The 22,285-nt window shown below is 40.4% G+C and overlaps 2 pseudogenes across 2 annotated transcripts in view; both read right to left on the bottom strand.

The window, feature by feature from the left end:
* LOC144634579 (uncharacterized) overlaps window positions 1–22,285 on the bottom strand; it is a 108,324-nt pseudogene that overhangs the window by 63,413 nt on the left and 22,626 nt on the right. The window lies entirely within an intron of this gene.
* On the bottom strand, window positions 1,260–5,237 carry LOC144634580 (uncharacterized; annotated as a pseudogene). Its single transcript, XR_013567218.1, has 2 exons — window positions 4,655–5,237; window positions 1,260–2,343 (listed from the first exon to the last, which is right to left on the bottom strand). The product of XR_013567218.1 is annotated as an uncharacterized LOC144634580 (transcript).

Here is a 22,285-nt window from a genome sequence, read left to right on the forward strand (position 1 = left end):
CGGCCGCTAAAAATATTTAACCGAGTTAGTTAGGGTAACCATACTTTAACCGAGTTAAGTTTTGTGGAAATTTTTAACCGGGTTTCTAAAAAATTAACCCAGTCAACTCTCTAAGTGCGGCCGCGGCCAATATCGATTAACATTAATTGTACATAGCTGAATAAATGTAAACAGGTCAAAAAGGTTTTTACATAGTACTTTGCTGACCAAAAACGAACTAGCCATTTGTATATTTGTACCTGTCAGTCAAACTCAGTTTGTTTGCAACCAAGTCGATTCGTGAAATTAAAAACAACGTGCGAAGACTAGAGCAAAGATGGTTCATCAGTAGAAACCGATAACGCCTAAAAATGATGTAAAAAATTAATTTAAATTAAAAGGCTAGACTGAGTAAACGCTAACGGTATGTTATTTTAATCCAACCGTTTCTAGTCGCTTTTTCCTTTGCACCTGGTTCAGGGATAGTTTTGCTGAGCCAGATATTGCGCACAGAATTATTATTTAACAAATGGTAAACGCCATAGCGTACACTTTTGAGTTATGGATGTACGCGGGAGATTGCACGAAAAAAGCGTAAGAGTCGCACGAGGCGATAGCCAAGTGCGACTCTAGCTTCTTGAGTGCTTAGCAAGCCTCCCAAGTACATCCATAACTCAATAGTGTACGCTATCGCGTTTACCATTTGTTTTATAGCACAACTTTTTTTTTTCTTACGCGCGCTCAGGTTGAAGGCATACGTCAGCGTGCACCTATGGGCAAATAGTAGACGCTAAATTAGCCAATCAGAGCTCGTACTTTACTTTAGTTGTGCTATAAACCTCTTTAGTCAATTCCTCAGTCTTGCATCACTTTCACTCAGAATAAGTATAACAAACTTGTTTTTAGAAGCACCTTTGGTAGGCGGAGAGTGAAAATTTAAGAAGCACGATTCCTCCGGGAAAACCAAAGTTGTAGTCTTCCCTTTCCCTGAAGTGAACCCCCCAAAATTTCTTCTTTGCTTTATGAGTCTAACGTAACGGAATTCTGATCGTTGTGGTTATCAGGAACAAAAGGTTTGAATTCCCTTATTGAGGAAGAAGTCTCTGAAAGCCGACCTAGAGTGCAAGTTAATTCTGTGTTACACCTCAAACAGATGTGAGAGTTTAACTGCAAAGTTTTCGTTTTCGGTCAGAACAATTCCAAATTTGTTCTGTCCTATAAAAGAGACAGTGTACCTAGCAAGAGCACTATAAAAGGTATGAAGGCAAATTTATAAGCGAACTGACCGCCGTACAAATTACGACACAAATGTTTGCGAATCATAAGAGCGCGTTGAGGTCTCGCCTGTCAGCTTTTTCAGATACTTGTTTTCCTTTTTTGTATAGTCGAGTCAAACTTTTTTCTTACAACTGGGCGTTTAGAATTTTGTGGAAGAAATATTCTAAGATAAGTGAATTAATATCAAGTTGTATTACAAAAGTGTCTTTGTAAGTGTTTCAAGCCTACTTAAGCCTATAATTTATTCGGGATGTATAGCTTGATCTATTTTTATCCGTAGTCATCACGACTAGAATTTTATTATCCGTTGGATCCTTGAAGATGACAGTAGGATGATATCCCACGTGATATTGCTTATCAGCCCAGTTGTTTGCGGCAGATCCATCACCAAACCATTTGTGAGTCTGGCGCTCTGATGATTCTGTCATAACAACAAAATACTGCTCCAGTCCAGTGGAGTAACATATCCCTGTTATGGCTTTTCCTTCTTTACGCACTTTCTGTATTTCATTTTGAGCCTCCGCCCATGTAACACAGGTAAAACATACCTGTATTTTCCCTTTGTATTCCTCTGTGTCCTTTGTCATAATAACATAAAATGTTGAACCCCGGGCAGCACATGCAGTGATCTTAAAACCATCTTCCCAAACCCTCTTTATATTATATACGTTTCTTACAATTGTTTGATTTGAGCCATAATTCTCCATGAAGAACACTCCAAATCCTAAATTCTCATCGCACGCAAGAGAGTATATGCTGTATGACTTTCCATTATCCATTTCCACTTTTCTCTGACCAACTCGAGGAAAGAGTCATAGTCGTTTCGAATCACCCAGGAAAGAGAAGGTCTTGGATTGTATATTTTTGACGGTGCAAAACATCCACTAAAGTATCCATTACACATACTTTGAGAGACCAAAATATTTTGAGAGTTTCTTATAAAGCTGCTAATAAAATCAGTGTACTCAACTGAGTCATATCCACTGGAAATCGGATAGTCGCCAATGTTTCCTCCACTGTACATAGGTTCAGTGCTCGGGCGTTCTTTCTTTCCAGTCATAAACAAAGTCAAATCCCCACCTTCACCTATGAAGAATTCAAAAATTAATAAAATGTAAAAAGAACTCAGGCAAAAGACTTACTTCTTGTTGACGCGGGGGCTGCTGCGGTGTTCCTGGTTCGAGTCCATGTTTATTGAATTTGATCGCTTTTGCCCAAATGTTTCTTTGAAGGCGCGCGCTTGGTCGAGTAGTTATGTATTTTTCGCTGATGACTTAACCTACATCATGAATCGATAATCGTTGGATACATCTTTCTCCACGTGAAGTTTAGGAATATCCTACTCGCAAATCTCATCGCGCGTGTCGTGATACGAGAGTTACACTTGATCTTATAGACTTCTGTTGATAAGGCCATAGATCTAGGGTAAATGTGATGATTTTAAACATTTCAGATAGGAATAATCTATAATGATTTTGCATAAAGCTGCAGTTGAGGGTAGCTTAACTTAGCAGTATTAAACTAATTAAAAATGCTTTACTTGCATTTTGATTGGATACTTGGCCTTAGGATATCTTGCATTAGTATAAACCACACAAGTGAATAGTACTTTTTGCGCGCTCGATCTGATTCATTTGGTTAACTCGGAGGTGATATTAGTAAAGTACTATTCAACTCCGAGCAGCCGATGAGAAAAAATGGCTTCTCCTGTCGCTTTTGTTACTTAAAGTACTGTTTTGGTCCGCTAGTTATTCAGCTTGTGTGGTTCGCGGCTTGATATCCACCACTATTCATCTCACCTTCACTAATTATAATTGTTAATTATAGTCCATCAAATATCTATTTTCTTTTTTAACATACTAAGAAGAAAAAAAGAGAAACTCGAAATCATTTCACGAAATTGTTAAAAATGTTGGTATCTGCGTGACACATGGACTGATTATCAAGAGCGTCACCAAATCCCTAATTTTGGTTTGCGCTTGTTACAGCTTAACGATGCCGGTTTTATAGTTGCATCATGAAATATAAGCACAAATGTCTATTTTGGGCTGCGAGCTGCAAGAGAAATGAAATGCAATAAAATGTAGGCTGCGAACAGGCTCCCAAATGGAGCAGGTATAAAAAGGAAATCGGCAAACGAAGCGAGGTGAGCGAGCAATGCGAGCTGAGCGTGGCCTGGGGGGCCTTTCTCTCCCAGGCCACGCCAAGGCCCCAACTTGAGAGTCTGATCGTAGGATAAATAAAATAAGCGAGGCTGAGTATTACTGGAAAAAATAAAAATTCCATCGGGAAGAAGATTTTCAAATACTTTTTTCTTTTCAGTTCAGGTCTTCTTGGGCAGGCTTCAGCTTTCTTCTCGATCATTCAAGACAAACAACCCGAGAGGCTCTCGAGTCATGACATGAACTAAACACGCTGTGTAACCCCTATATAAACCATGCAAGCCTGAAAAAAGGTAATTTTTACTTGAATTCCAAATCAATACAAACTCTTTTTACACGCTTTGAATATCCGTAGACTTTCTTTTTAGCTAAACGCAAATCACGTAATGGTCTCAAATATATCAGGTCTGAACTATATTCAAGGGATAGAACTAGTGGTAACCACAGGTTATAAAGTGCGGGCCAAGATGTACTTAAAGGGCCTTGTTTTTATGATGTAAACAATAGGCGGAGGTACTGGAGAGAGCGTGCGTAATTTTAGATTTCAAATACATTCATGTTTCACGGCACAGGTCGCAAAATTTATCAGACAGTGTAAATCACTGCACAAAAGACAATTATTCCGAGTAACGCGTCACGCAAGGAATGTATAGTTTTATGGCGAACCAATCAGAGTTGTTTTTTGATGGACAGTTTTGCGAAGTGTTATCGAGCACGCGGTAATAATCGAGATGTGATCTTTTTCGGTCATTAAACTCGCTATGTTGTCAGTGTATTAAGGAATTTTCCGAGATGTAACCGCTGTTGGAATCATTCGTTTTGCCGTGGTTTATCTGATACAATCACATCAAAGCTTCTCAAAAGCAACGCCTAAACAACGTCTGCAAAACATAAGTTTGCAATTTTCCATGTGACAGAAGCCCCTATCTAATCTGACAAACTGTTGAAACTGACACATTTTTTTGCATTCTAATCGTTCTAAAAGAACAGATTTTTAACTTCCGGTGCTGTGACAAACTGTCGTGATTGACAAATTTTTCGCTTTTGATCGTTCTTGGTGGAAGAACAAAATTTTCAACTTCCAGATTGATCCAGGCCAATTAGATCGGCGAATTATAAACGTGGCGCGCACGCGTTATACGCAATCCGCTGGTCACTGTCAAGATTAGGATAGCGGGCCTCGATTTGGAGATCTTTAACTTACAGACCTTTTAAGTTACTAAAAATATACACACCTCTGGTATCAACAGCTGTAGAAAAATCCGGGCATGCTGCAAGGCAATGGAAACTTGCAATGTTCTTTTCACAGCAGAAATTTGCCCAGTGTCCACTGTAGCAAGCATCGCTGAAGATCATTGGGTAGTAAGCTCCTCCAGGCAACATATCAAAAATTTCTTGAATACTGATTGTCCCATCATGAAAGCACCAGTTTCCAGTCCCAATTTCTCCATGTCCGGTGTAGTACAACATTGGTTTTACCTTCTTGCGTTTGCATTTATCAAAAAGGCTGCTGATATGTTCAAGAGCTCTGGACTTGGTTAGGTAAAGATCCTTAACAGTGTTGAACAACTTGGATCCAACTGCACCTTCCATGTTGGCCAAATCAGGAGTAACCCCTGAAAGAAATTCACCACCTCTGACTCCAGGATTATCTCTGGGTCTCCTGTCAGAGATTTGCACGTCTTTTGGAGGATCTGAAGCACCTGAGAGTAGTAACCACAATGGCTCTATGGAAGTTGGCTCCCACTCTGACCAGCGGTCAATTCGACCAACATTGGGTCCTTGTGCAATTGCAGAACCAGCAACATTACAAGGCATTGCTTTATGAAATAACATGAATCTCCTGATTTTGGCAAGCTCTACTATTTGCACTTCCGAACTGTGGTCGCCTGAAAAAAAAAGTTTAGGCCTTTGACTTTTTTTAAAAAAAAAATCTATATTCACCCATATACTCAATGTAAATACGATTTTTAAGAAGTTATTCAGTTGTCCAAGTTTTTTAACCTTTTCTTCTTTCGGATAAAATCATAACGTTTTTAGTAGAGTTTTTAGTGTAATTGTTATCTGCAGTTAAAAAAAAAACACGCACAAAACCTAAATTCAAAGCTTGTAATGTATTTTTTCTCACTTTTATGCTTAAAACAGAAATGCAACACTTGAGAGTTAGAAACATCCGAGATAAATTGCAACCAATTATTGCAACTTCGTGTATAAGCCGGGGGGGGGGGGGGGAGAGAAGAAGGTCGGCACTTTTCTTTGACGACATAGCAGCGCCGGGAAACGGTGCAAGTCTGTATCAATCAAGCTTTGCTAAGAAAGACGTCACCCAAAGTTTTGTTTTTCTCAGAAAAATTTAGATATCAATGACTACATTCGTGTGAAATGCGAATAGTGGTGGTTTTTGCGTTTAATGTTTCACCCTCTTTATATGGAGCAGAGTTGTCCCTGTTAGGAGAGTTACCCTCCATACCGAGCCATCTTTTACCGACCGTTTATATGAGAAAGTTGTCTTTGTTGACTGAGCCAAAACCTGGCCCTGTCGGTTCAAAAGACTGGCGAGAGTTGATTTGAAATATTTATTGTGGCGGCCTTTTCTAAGATCAGGAACGCTGAAACATCGATGAAGACCACTTTGGACAAATTCACAGCCGACTTCAATGTTGTTTTGGCCGATTGCAGCATTTGCGCATGCTCCGTATGTGTCAACTTGTCCCTGGTAGGCGAGGACTGTTTATATGGAAAAAAGTTGGCTCGCTCCCCAGGGTCACCCTACCTTCAAAGCGAGTGACCCACCACCCAGGGTCACCCTGCCCCCCGAGCCAACTATGCAATTTCTCATGTAAACGGTTCGCAGCTATTTATAAAGAAACGTATGAAACGCTCTCTCGCCCGAGGTGGCTCGGTATGGAGGGTAACCCTCCTACCAGGGACAACTCTCCTCCATATAAGTTGTCCTGCACCAATTCAAAGCGGCTCTCTGATTGGCTGATTTTAAAAATTCTGTACCGAGACGTACCGAACCAATCACACGCGAGCTTTGGTTGTGCAGCCAAAGTTGGGCGGCGAAAAGGTTGGTGTCATTTAGCTATGTTTGTCTGTTCGACGAGATGCATCGTTTTGTACGATATTTGAGTTGAGATTGTCAGTTTTGTAAGCTTTGGACGTTTTCTTGTTATTGTGTTTGAACTGTTTGAGTTATATCATACCGAGTGTACCGGGCGTGCCGAGTGTACCGGGCGTACGGGTGTACCTAGTGTACCGAGTGCACCGAGTGTACCGACTGTACCGAGTGCACCGAGTGTACCGACTGTACAGAGTGCACCGAGTGCACCGACTGTACCGAGTGCACCGAGTGCACCAAGTGTACCGAGTGTACCGAGTGTACCAAGTGTACGGACTGTACCGAGTGCACCGAGTGTACGGACTGTACCGAGTGCACCGAGTGTACCAAGTGTACGGACTGTACCGAGTGCACCGAGTGTACGGACTGTACCGAGTGCACCGAGTGTACCGACTGTACAGAGTGCACCGAGTGCACCAAGTGTACCGAGTGTACCGACTGTACAGAGTGCACCGAGTGTACCGACTGTACAGAGTGCACCGAGTGCACCGACTGTACAGAGTGCACCGAGTGCACCGACTGTACAGAGTGCACCGAGTGTACGGACTGTACAGAGTGCACCGACTGTACCGACTGTACCGAGTGCACCGAGTGCACCAAGTGTACCAAGTGTACCGACTGTACAGAGTGCACCGAGTGCACCAAGTGTACCGAGTGTACCGACTGTACAGAGTGTACCGAGTGTACCGACTGTACAGAGTGCACCGAGTGTACCGACTGTACAGAGTGTACCGAGTGTACCGACTGTACAGAGTGCACCAAGTGCACCGACTGTACAGAGTGCACCGAGTGCACCGACTGTACAGAGTGCACCGAGTGTACGGACTGTACAGAGTGCACCGAGTGTACCGACTGTACAAAGTGCACCGAGTGTACGGACTGTACAGAGTGCACCGAGTGTACCGACTGTACAGAGTGCACCGAGTGCACCAAGTGTACCGAGTGCACCGACTGTACCGAGTGCACCGAGTGTACCAAGTGTACAGAGTGCACCGACTGTACCGAGTGCACCGACTGTACCGAGTGCACCGAGTGTACCAAGTGTACAGAGTGCACCAAGTGTACCAAGTGCACCGACTGTACCGAGTGCACCGAGTGCACCAAGTGTACCGAGTGCACCGACTGTACCGAGTGCACCGAGTGTACCGAGTGTACAGAGTGCACCGAGTGCACCAAGTGTACCGAGTGTACCGACTGTACCGAGTGCACCAAGTGTACCGAGTGTACCGACTGTACCGAGTGCACCGAGTGTACCAAGTGTACGGACTGTACCGAGTGCACCGAGTGTACGGACTGTACCGAGTGCACCGAGTGTACCGACTGTACAGAGTGCACCGAGTGCACCAAGTGTACCGAGTGTACCGACTGTACCGAGTGCACCGAGTGCACCAAGTGTACCGAGTGTACCGACTGTACCGAGTGCACCGAGTGCACCAAGTGTACCGAGTGTACCGACTGTACCGAGTGCACCGAGTGTACGGACTGTACCGAGTGCACCGAGTGTACCGACTGTACAGAGTGCACCGAGTGCACCAAGTGTACCGAGTGTACCGACTGTACCGAGTGCACCGACTGTACAGAGTGCACCGAGTGCACCGACTGTACAGAGTGCACCGAGTGCACCGACTGTACAGAGTGCACCGAGTGTACCGACTGTACAGAGTGCACCGAGTGTACGGACTGTACAGAGTGCACCGAGTGTACCGACTGTACAGAGTGCACCGAGTGCACCAAGTGTACCGAGTGTACCGACTGTACAGAGTGCACCGAGTGCACCAAGTGTACCGAGTGTACCGACTGTACAGAGTGCACCGAGTGCACCAAGTGTACCGAGTGTACCGACTGTACAGAGTGCACCGAGTGCACCAAGTGTACCGAGTGTACCGAGTGTACAGAGTGCACCGAGTGTACCGACTGTACAGAGTGCACCAAGTGCACCAACTGTACAGAGTGCACCGAGTGCACCGACTGTACAGAGTGCACCGAGTGTACGGACTGTACAGAGTGCACCGAGTGTACCGACTGTACAGAGTGCACCGAGTGTACGGACTGTACAGAGTGCACCGAGTGTACCGACTGTACAGAGTGCACCGAGTGCACCAAGTGTACCGAGTGCACCGACTGTACCGAGTGCACCGAGTGTACCGAGTGTACAGAGTGCACCGAGTGCACCAAGTGTACCGAGTGTACCGACTGTACCGAGTGCACCAAGTGTACCGAGTGTACCGACTGTACCGAGTGCACCGAGTGTACCGAGTGTACAGAGTGCACCGAGTGCACCAAGTGTACCGAGTGTACCGAGTGTACCAAGTGTACGGACTGTACCGAGTGCACCAAGTGTACCGACTGTACCGAGTGCACCGAGTGTACCGACTGTACCGAGTGCACCGAGTGCACCAAGTGTACCGAGTGTACCGACTGTACCGAGTGCACCGAGTGTACCGAGTGTACCGAGTGCACCGAGTGCACCGAGTGTACCGAGTGCACCGAGTGCACGAGTGTACCGACTGTACCGAGTGCACCGAGTGTACCGACTGTACCGAGTGCACTGAGTGCACCAAGTGTACCGAGTGTACCGACTGTACCGAGTGCACCGAGTGTACCGAGTGTACCGAGTGCACCGAGTGCACCGACTGTACCGACTGTACCGAGTGCACCGAGTGTACCGACTGTACAGAGTGCACCGAGTGTACCGACTGTACCGAGTGCCCAAGTGTACTGAGTGTACCGACTGTACCGAGTGCATCGAGTGCACCGAGTGTACCGAGTGCACCGAGTGCACCGAGTGTACCGACTGTACCGAGTGCACCGAGTGCACCGAGTGTACCGAGTGTACCGAGTGCACCGAGTGTACCGAGTGTACCGAGTGTACCGAGTGTACCGAGTGCACCGAGTGTACCGAGTGCACCGAGTGTACCGAGTGTACCGACTGTACAGAGTGCACCGAGTGCACCGAGTGTACCGAGTGTACCGACTGTACAGAGTGTACCGGCCGTACCGAGTGTACCGGCCGTACCAGGCGTACCGAGTGTACCGGCCGTAGCGAGGGTACCGGGCGTACCGAGTGTACCGAGTATACCGGGGTACCGAGTATACCGGGGTACCGGGTGTACCGGGCATACCGGGCGTACAAAGTGTGCCGAGTGTGCCGGGCGTACCGAGTGTACCGAGTGTACCTGGTGTACCGGGCGTACTGAGCGTTTTCTTTACGCAGGTGTAGTTGCAAATTTTGAATTTGCCGCCTTTCGAAAAAATACACGAGTTGGCCTGAGTATAGCCCCTGGCAATTAAAACTTATTGTTATCGGGCTTTCTTTTTTGGGCTTTGGATGTATTGTTACCAAACTTGTCCGCAAGTGCGAATGGCCCCGTTGTGTAAAATACGGAAAAGTCAGTTATCAGTGCGATTTCAAAAGGTCGGCAACTCGATTCGACTCGACTCAAATCGTGATACAATTTTTTTTAAAAGGTGCGATGAGAAACACTCAAAAGAGTTACTAAACAATAAAAATAGGCACGCTAAGCGTGCAGGAGTTATTTTTTCAATTTTATGTGGTGGTTTGGGATAAGACTGGATGATTGTCCTGTTGGGATGCTTTATGTCATATGTTGAGCTGTGTGTGTATGGCGGCTAACGGAATCACTTTTGGCACAAAATTTGCTTGCAAACAAAATAATTTTTACGTGCACTTTGATACGTTAGAACTGTTTTATTCAATACGTAAACTTTCATCATTTACTTGTAATTCAAAAACAAGAACTAATTTAATTATCAAAATAACGAAATGGCACATTCTTATTCTGTTTAAAGCGCTTATTTTGTTGCTAGGTTTTTAACAACCAAAACGTGATACTTTTGTTTGTTACAGTATACTTTTGGCTTTTTGCCAAACACTATAACATGATACTATTGTTTTCTCACTTTTGTAACATGATACTTTTGTCTTTCTTGAAAACGAACGTAACACGTTACTTTTGTTTTTCTCGAAACAGCCATGTCTCCATTTAACACGTTCAATAGTCATTGAACGAAAAGTAATAAAGGAATCAAATCAAAACTATCTCTTCGGGAAAGTTCTTTAAAGCGCAGTACACCTGGAGTATTTGTTTCCTGTCAGAACTGTTCAACAAAGATTTTGGTTCATTAACAACGTAAATTTTCCTTCAACAAACAAGAACTAATTGAGTTATCGAATTGTCACAGGGGAGTATTTCATTAATGTTAAAAGTTAGTGAAGGTGTTGTGTTCATTTATGAAAGGAAATTTTATCGCCTAACGCCTGTGAACAGAAATTTTAACCAATAAACATAAAACACTTTACGGACAACCAAGTCCTCAGCACACAGGGGTTCGGTTGTCCGGCATTTGCCATTAGGACAACCTGGATTTTTTTCTTATTTCGAGCACTGGTTTTATGTAATTTTTACTATGGTCAGGAAAGATAGCCTCTCCAAAACTAACGCTCAAGTAAGACGAATAACAATTTTGTTTTGGGCATTTGCTGACGGCGTGTGCGTTGTAAGCAGGCGAGCTTTACGAAAAAGACATTTTAATCCAGGGTTATTCACAACTCACCAATTCCGCCCCCTACAAATCTAAAATCGTCGACCGAAATCGGAGACTGTGTCAGATTGGTTCCCCTTTATAGTTAAAACTACAATTTGATTGGTTCTTATAGTACCTGAAATCTGATTGGTGTGACAAACATATTTCACTGACTACACGGCCCATCACGCCGACTAACAGCTATTTTGAAAAAATAACTCAAAAACAGTAGGACAAAGGATATACTCTTTTTTTTTTTTTATTCATCCACAACACAAAGTACAAAACAAACAATTACAAATGGTTACAAATTGTTGCTAGCCTAAAACAGCTGCGCAATTGCTGTTTTGGCAATTAATATGTTCTTACTTACTTAATAATATATTACTTACAATAATAATTACAAATACTCTCTGTTAATAATTTACATAAAGTTACATGTATACAAAAAAAAGGTAATGAAAATGAGAAACCAAATGCAAAAGGGGATAAGTTAAACTAAGTTTGGAAAATTTCTCGTCCATTTCTTATAAAATGCTTCTAATTCGTTATTTTTGGTCGCGATGTATTTTTCTGTCTGATATTTTATTTTTATTTTCAGTATAAAACCTTTTATATACGGCCGTACACACTTCCTCCTGCAATCCCAAATATAAACTTTACCGATTAAAATTAGATAGTTTAGTTAGGGGCATGATGATGCTGTAATACCTATAATGATTTCTTGAAGGCTGAGAACTTTAAGTTGTTTTGTTAGCTCAAAGTAGTATTTTTCCAGTTGTTTCCAAAATAGATTTGAGTGGGGACAGTTGAAAAGTAGGTGGTGTAATGTTTCTGATTCATTGTTGCAGAAAGTACATTTGTCATGCTCGCTGTATCCAATTTTAAATAATTTCGTATTTGTAAAAAGAATTGAATTTAAAACTTTGTATTGAAAAGCTCTGACATAAGGTTCATTTGCTATTTTATGCGGTAGGTTAAAGGCAACTTTCAATTCTTCATCTGTTAAGTTGAATTGTTGTCTTAGTTTTTTAACGTTATTAGGTAGTTGAGCTTTTTTACTAATTATCAGAGAATAGTTGTCTTTTGTTCTCTTTTATGTAATGTCAAAGACAACATTGTTGTACTTAAAAGAGGGATTCCCTCTTGTGAACCTGTACTGAACTGTTTTCAATTCGGAAGGTATTGAATGTCTAAGACCTGTCCAAGTAAGAAAATTGACCTTTTTTATTTTGTTTCTTATTATGTCGAATGATTCGATGTTTTTCAAATTTAATAGGAGATCATCAACAGTGTAAATTTCGGAATCATAGTATGACCTATAAAAAACAGGTTTTCCATTTATTCTTATATCTTTGTTATTCCAAACAACAGATATCCAATTTTTCTCATCAGAAAAGAGATCTCGGAATTCTAACCACCATTGCAGCAGTTCCCTATACCCGGTACCCCAGGGGGGGTACTCCGGCTCGTTAATGACGGGGATGATCGAAGGATTTTTTTGGGTTTGAAATTTTCGATTCCAGGATTTTTTTGGGTTGCAAAATTTGGCAAGTATTTTTTGGGGTATCTTGATTTAGATAGGGGATTTTTTTGGGTATCAAAAACGAACTAAAGTGCCTTGGCTATTATTTTATGGTATGATGAATAAACAAAACGGGCGTTCTTTGTGTTATGTTATTGCACCTCCTGGCAATTTAGGGGTAATTTGACAAGGGATTTTTTGGGGGGTTATTTATGGTTCAGGGATTTTTTTGGGTAATGTCGGAAGACTAAGGGATTTTTTTCGGTCCTGAGTTTTGCCTCCATTCGCACATCCCCGTCATTTACAAGCCAGAGTACCCCCCCCCCCCCCTGGGCTCGGTACGTCCGGTACACCCGGTACACTCGGTACGCCCAGTACACTCGGTACGCCGGGTACGCCCGGTACACTCCGTACGCCCGGTACACTCAGTACACACGGTACGCCGGGTACACTCGGTACGCCCGGTACACCCGGTATACTCGTAACGCCCGATACACCGGATACACGCGGTACACTTGGTACGCCCTGTACACGCGGTACACTCGGTACACCAGGTACACTCAGTAGTATAAGGCGTTACCCTAGCGAGCACTTAATATTCAAAATGGCAGCCGATCGCACCTAGGATAAAATAATACTAAAAAGGGGTGGGGAATGTCAAACGAACGTGCGTAACGTCATAAGGAAATGTAGAGGGATATGTAAAGATAAAAAATGCCGGATGCGGACAGGCGTAACAGGTTTGCGTGAGAACGCTATAAAATATCAACCGAGTAGAGACAAAACCAGTGGAGAATAGCTTCACGGACAAGATGGTTAAAACTGACGCTAAAACTGACAAAATGAAGATGAAAAAGTCTGTAAGAAAACCTTACTCGTCGTTACCTTTCAACATAAACAAGATGGTGCAACATTGGTTGCAGAGTTTGAAAGGCTCGTGAAAGAGGGTCTAGTTGAGGGGCAGGTTCAACAAAGCAATCAAGCACAAGGCAGTAACGTTCTTGTAGTACAGGTAATAGTCTTGCTCGTTGACGTTAAAACGACGGTTTCTTCGTTCCCGCGTTTTCTCCAACGTAAACTTAAAACCATCATCAGCCCTCTCCATAGTCCCACCACCACGTTGGTCTTCTTGATTTTCTTCTTCTTGTTCCACCTGCTGGAGCCATTCTTCTAACTCCTCATTGGTATACTGGTCGAAATAATCGTCTTGTGTTCCCTCTTCAATATGTGACATGGCTTCATCGACAAAAATGTTTCGTCCTTGCTCCATCGTATTTGATCTGAGACTAATAGAGGGAATTGAACGTCAGTCCCTTTTGTAGGACACGACTACCTGTAGGTGCTACGCTATGACGTAATAACCCAAAATAATCATGACTACAGATGTCAGTTTCTATCAATTCGAGTACAAGTTAGCATTATACCGAATAACATCCCTTTTATTTTTTTAATTTAAGCAATAACAAGTTTTCAAAGAAGAATAATCACAAATTCATTATCATGGCAAGCTAAATAAGTAAATTGTACTCAACATAGTGTTTGCACAGATAGTAAAAATGTGTTATTAGAACGAGACAAAACAACGGATCTTTTTATTCATTTAAAAAAACGCTTTAATATTTGTGAGAATGTAATATATTTTACTCGGTTTAATTGTGTAAACATTGTTTAATTTTTATCAGGGTGAGTTCTCTGCTGTAAAATTTTGAGAATACTTTATTTAACAAGAATATTTCAAAAAGATACCAGTGACGCGTTAAACAATAATAAATGTATTATAAAGGAATAGTCACCCCCACCCACTTCTTCTCATAACAATCGCTTGCAACGGTAAACTCATTGCCGAAAGAAATGTTATAAAATAGAGAATCAAAACTCGGAGAGAATTGCTTTTGGCGAATACTAAATAACCGTTTATTCCGACTAAAGAAACCCTGGATGTTTTTGCATCGATGTAATTGTTTAAGTCTGAGTTCAATGCTTGATTTGTTTTCTCTTAACTTAAATCCGCGATAATCAAACCCCATCTAAAACCGGTTAATTCATAATTGATATAAGTTGTAACGGTAATACTTACATCGAAAAATGTTCTAACACACAGGAACACGCAAGTGTATTTCTTTCGTTATCAGTATAAGATAAGCGTCATTTCACACAAAACTAAAGGAGAATATCACCACCCTGGGGTAATTTATAAGTCAAAGCTTTGTTTTGAAGGCAAATTACGACGTAACATTTTCGTCCTTTATAATCCTTTGAAACGCGTAAAGTTTCAAGTAATTCGTACTGTGGAGCAAAATATATATGCGTATGAAAATAAACCAAGGCAAAAATCTGAATTAGAAACACGAATTAAACTCGAACAGACAGTCAAATATAGCGGTTTTGTTTTATAAATACATATAGCAACGTCGATCAATGTAAATGAAAACGATCAATGAAAGCTAGTGTGAGACAACTCTTTCTAAACAACACAAAATAACCAAACTAAAGAGGCGAATAACTGAACTAATAAGACACAATAAACCAAGCAAAGTTGAGCATTTATTTACGTAAGTTAATTTCCATCAAAGAAAACACTCAATAAAAGGGAGACGATTAGGTTGTGTTTAAAATTATTTTTTTATATACTAAAGTTAAAGCAAACGAGAGTATAAATTAATCGACTTAAGAAAAAACCATCAATGTCTGGATTAGAAATACGAATTTTAAAAACTCGAAAAGACCCCTAAACCAAGCAAAGTTGAGCCTTTATTTACGTACTTAAAAGGGAAAGGTCCAGTCGCGTTTGTAATTATAGTGAATATACTGAAGCGAGAGTTCAAATTAATCAACTTAAAAAAACTGTCAATGTCAAACTATTTTGATGGCGGAATATTACAGTTGAATTTTACGGCAGAAAACGGAGCGATGGCGGCAAAGTTGAGCCTTTATTTTCGTACTAATTTCCGATCAAAGAAAACACTAATTAAAAGCAAGACGATAAAGTTGCGTTTAAAATTGTTTTTAATATAGTAAAGTCAATGTAAGCGGGAGTATAAATTAACCGACTTAAAAAAAAACCGTCAATGTCAAACTATTTTGATAACGGAATATTACAGTTCAGTTTACGGCAGACAACGTGGCGATGACAGTCAACCCAAAAGAGCGGAAAAAATAATATTTATAGGCAAAAAAGACGAAAACGCTTTACCGAACTCACGTTGTTATTTATAGAAAAACGCTATCATACAGTATTTTTTTTTAGCGAAAACAACGAACATGAACAAAAACCTTTGTTAAAATTCAAAATATCAGTACAGTAGATTTCTAAGTCACATATGTTAAAAACACATACCTTGTCTCTGTTTGTTGCTTGCTTGTTGTCTGAGTGTACTTCGGCCTCCCACAATAAAAGAATAGAATCTTTCCGTTGTACAGTGAATTGCGTACTTGTAACGTTGACTCTGGTCCTTTGTTGAAGAAAATGGCTCAACTTGAGTTCTTTTATACTGTCACTAGTGTCCCAAGTGACGTCAAAACTGTGACAGTAGTTACTTATACTCTCACCTCCTTTGTATAAAGCGTTGAACCGATTCTTTGATTTTGGCCGCTGGTGTTTAGAAGTGACGTCAAAACGTTTAACCGTAGTCGCTTACTATTGCCTCCTTTGTATGAAGCGTTGAACCTTAATTGCAGCTCTTTTGTTGAACAGATATCAACATGCAGATCGTTAATTAGTTATAAGTTTTTTTACTAAACACTTTAGTTTTTGTTTAGTTTATGTTTAAGAACTTTTGAAAAAACTTTTGGAGTTTTGTTCTTCTTTATTAAAACAATACAATTTCGGCGTCACTGAAATATTCTTTACCATTGAAACCAGTCATTGTCAGTAACAGACCAAATTATAATTTACCTACGGTAAACGGTGTTTTGTCCTAAAAACATTGCGATTCAACGTTTTACATTTTATCAAAGGGTGACTTGATATATATATATTTCTTTTTTCGTTGTTGCCTTCTCGGAGAAAAAATATTCCTTGTAAAATGAATCGCGAAAAATTTTACAGCGCTCAACCGGTTTTTTTGATAAAAAATCGGAATAGCTTATTGATAGCGGCCGCTGGTGTTTAGAAGCGACGCCAAAAAGTTTAACCGTAGTTGCTTATACGATCGCTTCCTTTGTATAAAGCGTTGAACCTTTATTACAGCTCTTTTGTTGAACAGATATCCACCTGTAGGTTTTCAAAAGTCTGATCAGTGATCTGAATGCTGTGTTTTATTAGCAAGAACAAAGTCAGCGACACTAAAATATTCTTTGACATTGATACCAGTCATTGTCAGTAACGAATCCAATTTTAATTTGCATACGGCAAATGTTGTTTTTGTCTGCCTTAAGAAAATAATGTCCTACAAACATTACGATTCGACGTTTACATTTTATCAAAGGGTGACTTGATATATATTTCTGTTTTCGTTGTAGCGTTTTTCGGAGGAGAAAAATATTCCTTGTAAAATGAATCGGAAAATATTTTACAGCGTTCAACCGGTTCTTTTGATAAAAAATGAATAGCTAATTGATTTTGGCCGCTGGTGTTTCCAAGTGACGTCAAAACGTTTAACCGTAGTCGCTTACTATTGCCTCCTTTGTTTAAAGCGTTGAACCTTTATTACAGCTCTATTGTTGAACAGATATCAACATGCAGATCGTTGATTAGTTATCAGTAAAGGTTTTTACTAAACACTTTAGTTTTTGTTTAGTTTATGTTTTAGTTCGCCGTATTAAAGAATTATATTAAGCGTTCTACGTTAGAATCGGAGTTGTGTTTTATTAACAAGAACAAATTCAGCGACACTAAAATATTCTTTGACATTGAAACCAGTCATTGTCAGTAACGAGTCGAATTATAATTTACATACGGTGAATGGTGTTTTGTCTGCCTTAAGAAAATAATGTCCTACAAACATTGCGATTCAACGTTTACATTTTATCAAAGGGTGACTTGATATATATTTCTGTTTTCGTTGTAGCGTTTTTCGGAGAAGAAAAATATTCCTTGTAAAATGAATCGGAAAATATTTTACAGCGTTCAACCGGTTCTTTTGATAAAAAATGAATAGCTAATTGATTTTGGCCGCTGGTGTTTCCAAGTGACGTCAAAACGTTTAACCGTAGTCGCTTACTATTGCCTCCTTTGTATGAAGCGTTGAAAGTTAATTGCAGCTCTTTTGTTGAACAGATATCAACATGCAGATCGTTGATTAGTTATCAGTAAAGGTTTTTACTAAACACTTTAGCTTTTGTTTAGTTTACGTTTTAGCTCGCCGTATTAAAGAATTATATTAAGCGTTCTACGTTAGAATCGGAGTTGTGTTTTATTAACAAGAACAAATTCAGCGACACTAAAATATTCTTTAACATTGAAACCAGTCATTGTCAGTAACGAATCGAATTACAATTTACATACGGTTAATGTTGTTTTGTCTGCCTTAAGAAACTAATGCCCTACAAACATTGCGATTCAACGTTTACGTTTTATCAAAGGGTGGTTTGATATATTTTTCATTTTTCGTTGTTGCTTTTTTCGGAAAAGAAAAATAGTCATTTTAAAATGAATCGCAAAATATTTTACAGCGTTCAACCGGTTCTTTTGATAAAAAATGAATAGCTAATTGATTTTGGCCGCTGGTGTTTAGAAGCGACGTCAAAACGTTTAACCGTAGTCGCTTACTAACGCCTCCTTTGTTTAAAGCGTTGAACCTTAATTGTAGCCCTTTTGTTGAACCTATATCCACCTGTAGGTTTTCAAAGGTCATTAGTGATCTGAATACCCATCAGTTATAATTTAGTATCATGATTCTGACGTAAAAAAGCACTCCTTTGTTTTGCCTATAACTTTGTTCGCCACGCGCTTGGCCTGATCAATGTGTGTGATCGCCAATTGAGGTAAATAAATGACTCACTTAACTTAGACTGTTTTCGGTTGTTTGCGCGGGCTGCAAGCAAGGAATGAAGTTACGTGGCACAAAAACATCGTACAGCAAGATCGCAATTTATCAAAACATTTGAGGTAGTTCATAATTATAGTGGAGGAAGGAACGGCTTGTTACACCGAGCGTCAAAATAATCTTACGCACAGAAATAGAACGGTGGTTTTGCGTCCGTTCCATAATTTCTTACATGCTACATCTTGTCGAATAGAGCGTCAAAGGACAAAAGGAGTAATTCTTGTTGGTTCGCTTTCTGTGTCGGTTCTTTACAAGGGAAGGATATTTTTATTCTGATGCGGTTAGAAAATACACTGATAAGCTAACACAAGCGACACTTTTGGGTATGAAAGCAATATATTTTTTATTTCCATTTCAGCGTCGGGAAATGATAATGTTGTGTAGTTTACTGGTTATTTAGCTTTCGCCTTACATGAGTAATTACATCAATCCGAACTGATACAGTTTCTTCCCTAGACGGATGATAAAGGATATGAAACATTGAATTCTTAACCCGCGTTACTCCTTCTTAGTTGTTATATTCATGTTTGGTTTCGGACTTTTGTTAATCGATTTACATTTTCCGTTTTACAAATTGATCTAAGTTTGTTAAGCTTTCGCTTGGTCAACCTGAATGATTCATCTTAGCCAACAGATACTAATAGGCCTCTATTGCTACACAAACATGACGATTACGCGTTATAATTACTGGTTAAACCAATTTAGTTTTAAATAGAAAACGTAGAGATATCGTACAATGTTTCACGAACATAATAAATATTCGCTTTGTGTTCTTAAAATGAAAGCCCCAAGTACTGTGTCATCTCCAGCAGGTAGTCAGACACGTTTTCTCCTTGAGGGGCAACCGCTTGCTTCTGTCCTTCCAAGAATGCCTGAATCTCAGCTTATCGCTGCTTTCGTTGCTTGATCGTTGCGGTATAAATCTGTAAATTCTTGTTAGAGATTTTCTCGTCGGCCCACTGAAAGTAATTACATCTATCTTGCTTGTTTCTCTGTCCACAAGTACAATACGGTCGTAAATAGTTCTTTTGGGATTTAGAAACGTTAAGCAGGGTGGTCATGTCACAAAGGCAGATAGGAGCGGCCATCTTGAACGATCCATGAAGCTTCTCTGCCGCCGCTTTGCTGTAATCCATTAGATTGTTTTCAAAGCAAATGACTCCACATTGAGATTTTTGACAGCGAAAAAATCGTTCCCCAGAGTTCGTGGCTTTGTATGGTACTAACCTTGAATGATCCAGAGGACACTTTGGCAAAACTAGTCCCTGTACTACAAGAACGTTACTGCCTTGTGCTTGATTGCTTTGTTGAACCTGCCCCTCAACTAGACCCTCTTTCACGAGCCTTTCAAACTCTGCAACCAATGTTGCACCATCTTGTTTATGTTGAAAGGTAACGACGAGTAAGGTTTTCTTACAGACTTTTTCATCTTCATTTTGTCAGTTTTAGCGTCAGTTTTACCCATCTTGTCCGTGAAGCTATTCTCCACTGGTTTTGTCTCTACTCGGTTGATATTTTATAGCGTTCTCACGCAAACCTGTTACGCCTGTCCGCATCCGGCATTTTTTATCTTTACATATCCCTCTTCATTTCCTTATGACGTTACGCACGTTCGTTTGACATTCCCCACCCCTTTTTAGTATTATTTTATCCTAGGTGCGATCGGCTGCCATTTTGAATATTAAGTGCTCGCTAGGGTAACGCCTTATACTACTATAAGACAATGACGCTAGCTAAAGTGAAACACGTTAATGTATTGTTGTGCAAAATAAATAAAGCAATATTAATATGATATTGTCGTTTGCGTGTCTACCATCAGTTTCTTGGCATTTACGCTTGCCGTTTGCACAACAATACATTAACGTGTTTCACTTTAGCTAGCGTCATTGTCTTATAGCCTGCGTAATTCATTTTGCGTGCTTTTCGCAAATATCAGTGTTTCCCATGTCAACTTTCAGGAGTGGTTTTTGTTTCTTTTTTCTATCATTTTGCTAGTGGATGTCTCCTGACGTCGTCAGCCTCTTCGTCGGGCGATTCGTCCGGTACTTCTATTGGCTCAAAAACTCTGTTCAATAAAAACTTCCGTTTATTCACAGCTGCTTCCGCGGCTTCCTCAAAATCCATGTCATCGTCGTCCATGTAGCGACGTAGCGTTGCCATTCATGACCTCTTTGTGTATATGATCAGATTTGAGATGACGAATCCACTTTAGATAATGCAAATACAAGCCTCGTAACTTTTTTCTATATGAAGGTAATAGAAAATTAGAGGCCTTGGCCTCGGCCACGTTTTTAGACGACCCCTCTTCCTGGTATCGTTCTACTTGTTCATCATAATTTGAACTCAGATCATCTATAACTTCTAGACGCAGCTTTTTCCAAGGTCTTTCGTCATTTTCTTCGTCACTTTCAATGCTGGATTCATCATCATCACCATCATCCTCTTTCACATCTTCATCATCCTCTTCTTGTTCGTCTTCGTTGTGGTCATATTCTTCTTCCTCTGTCTCCACATCATCAAAAACGTCTGGCGAATCTTTACCCATTGAATTCTGATTAGTGTTTTCCTCAAAGCGTTTCAAGCAACCTTTCTTCTCGTGGCGATTTCTGTTGTAACTTCGGCTAAATGATTTGTGACAAAATTGACAAAAATAACCCATACGCTAAGCTCACTCGTCAATCGTCCGTCTAAAAATGAGAACGTTGGTTTGTTGCGCTCTCACTTATAGATGTGAGTGACTCATTTTGAGCAAAGTTATTTTTACCGAGTTACTCATGCTCATTTGTAAGGGAAATTAACCATAAAGTGGATATAAAATCTACCGAAAATTGACATATCGCATTACTTGCATCTCAGCGATGGAAAGAGTAAAGGCAGAAAGCGTATCTTCAACGGCATCCTCACCTGATATTCCCAACTTGGGAAAAGGTGACGACAACAGAGAACACGTGATTGAAAGCATACCAAGCAAAAACCCTGTACTTATTGAAAAAACGGTTCAGACTGATACAACTACTAGAAGAAACACCAAGTTAAATGCTAAAAAGGCTCAATCAACACTCAAGAGAAAGAAAGAAAAGATCACAAAGAAGAAAAGCTTAGGCAGTCTTGCCAAGAACACCACCCTGGCAACCATATTCTCAAGAATTTCATTGGCTACATTGATAGAGATGGCTCACGAGAGACCAAGATGAGGCAATCAGAGAGAAACCGGCATTGTTACCTCAAGATACTTGTATTTATGAGTTAAAAGCCAATCGATTCTACTTTTTAGACCTTGTAATAATGCTTTTTTTGCTAATGATGTCATGTGTAAACAAGCAACCATCCTATCTGTTAAATAAATGCTGTGAAAATTTACTTGTTTGCTCTCAGCTTTTTTATTCATCCTTTCTCTTTTTTGACATATTTCATTATTTTTCCAGTTCTTTAAAACAACAATAATACATCTTGTTTTTATTTTACTTTCTTTAAGCGTTCTGTCTTGATTTGTGTCAATTTCCGCTATTTTCCTCCGAAGAAAGGAAGAGAGGCCCTGGGAACGAGGTTGGAGAAATCCAAGATGGCGGCTCTAATGACGTTCTTATAACGTTTCTGTTTTGAATTGAAAACCTGGTTTCCTTGTTTACCACTGTCGTTTTTGAGTTATTTTTTCAAAAATAGCTCTTAGTCGGCATGATGTTCCCGT

The sequence above is a fragment of the Oculina patagonica genome, chromosome 13 (genome assembly GCF_052425735.1).
Source record: "Oculina patagonica isolate OP01 chromosome 13, crgOcupat, whole genome shotgun sequence".
NCBI lineage: Eukaryota > Metazoa > Cnidaria > Anthozoa > Scleractinia > Oculinidae > Oculina > Oculina patagonica.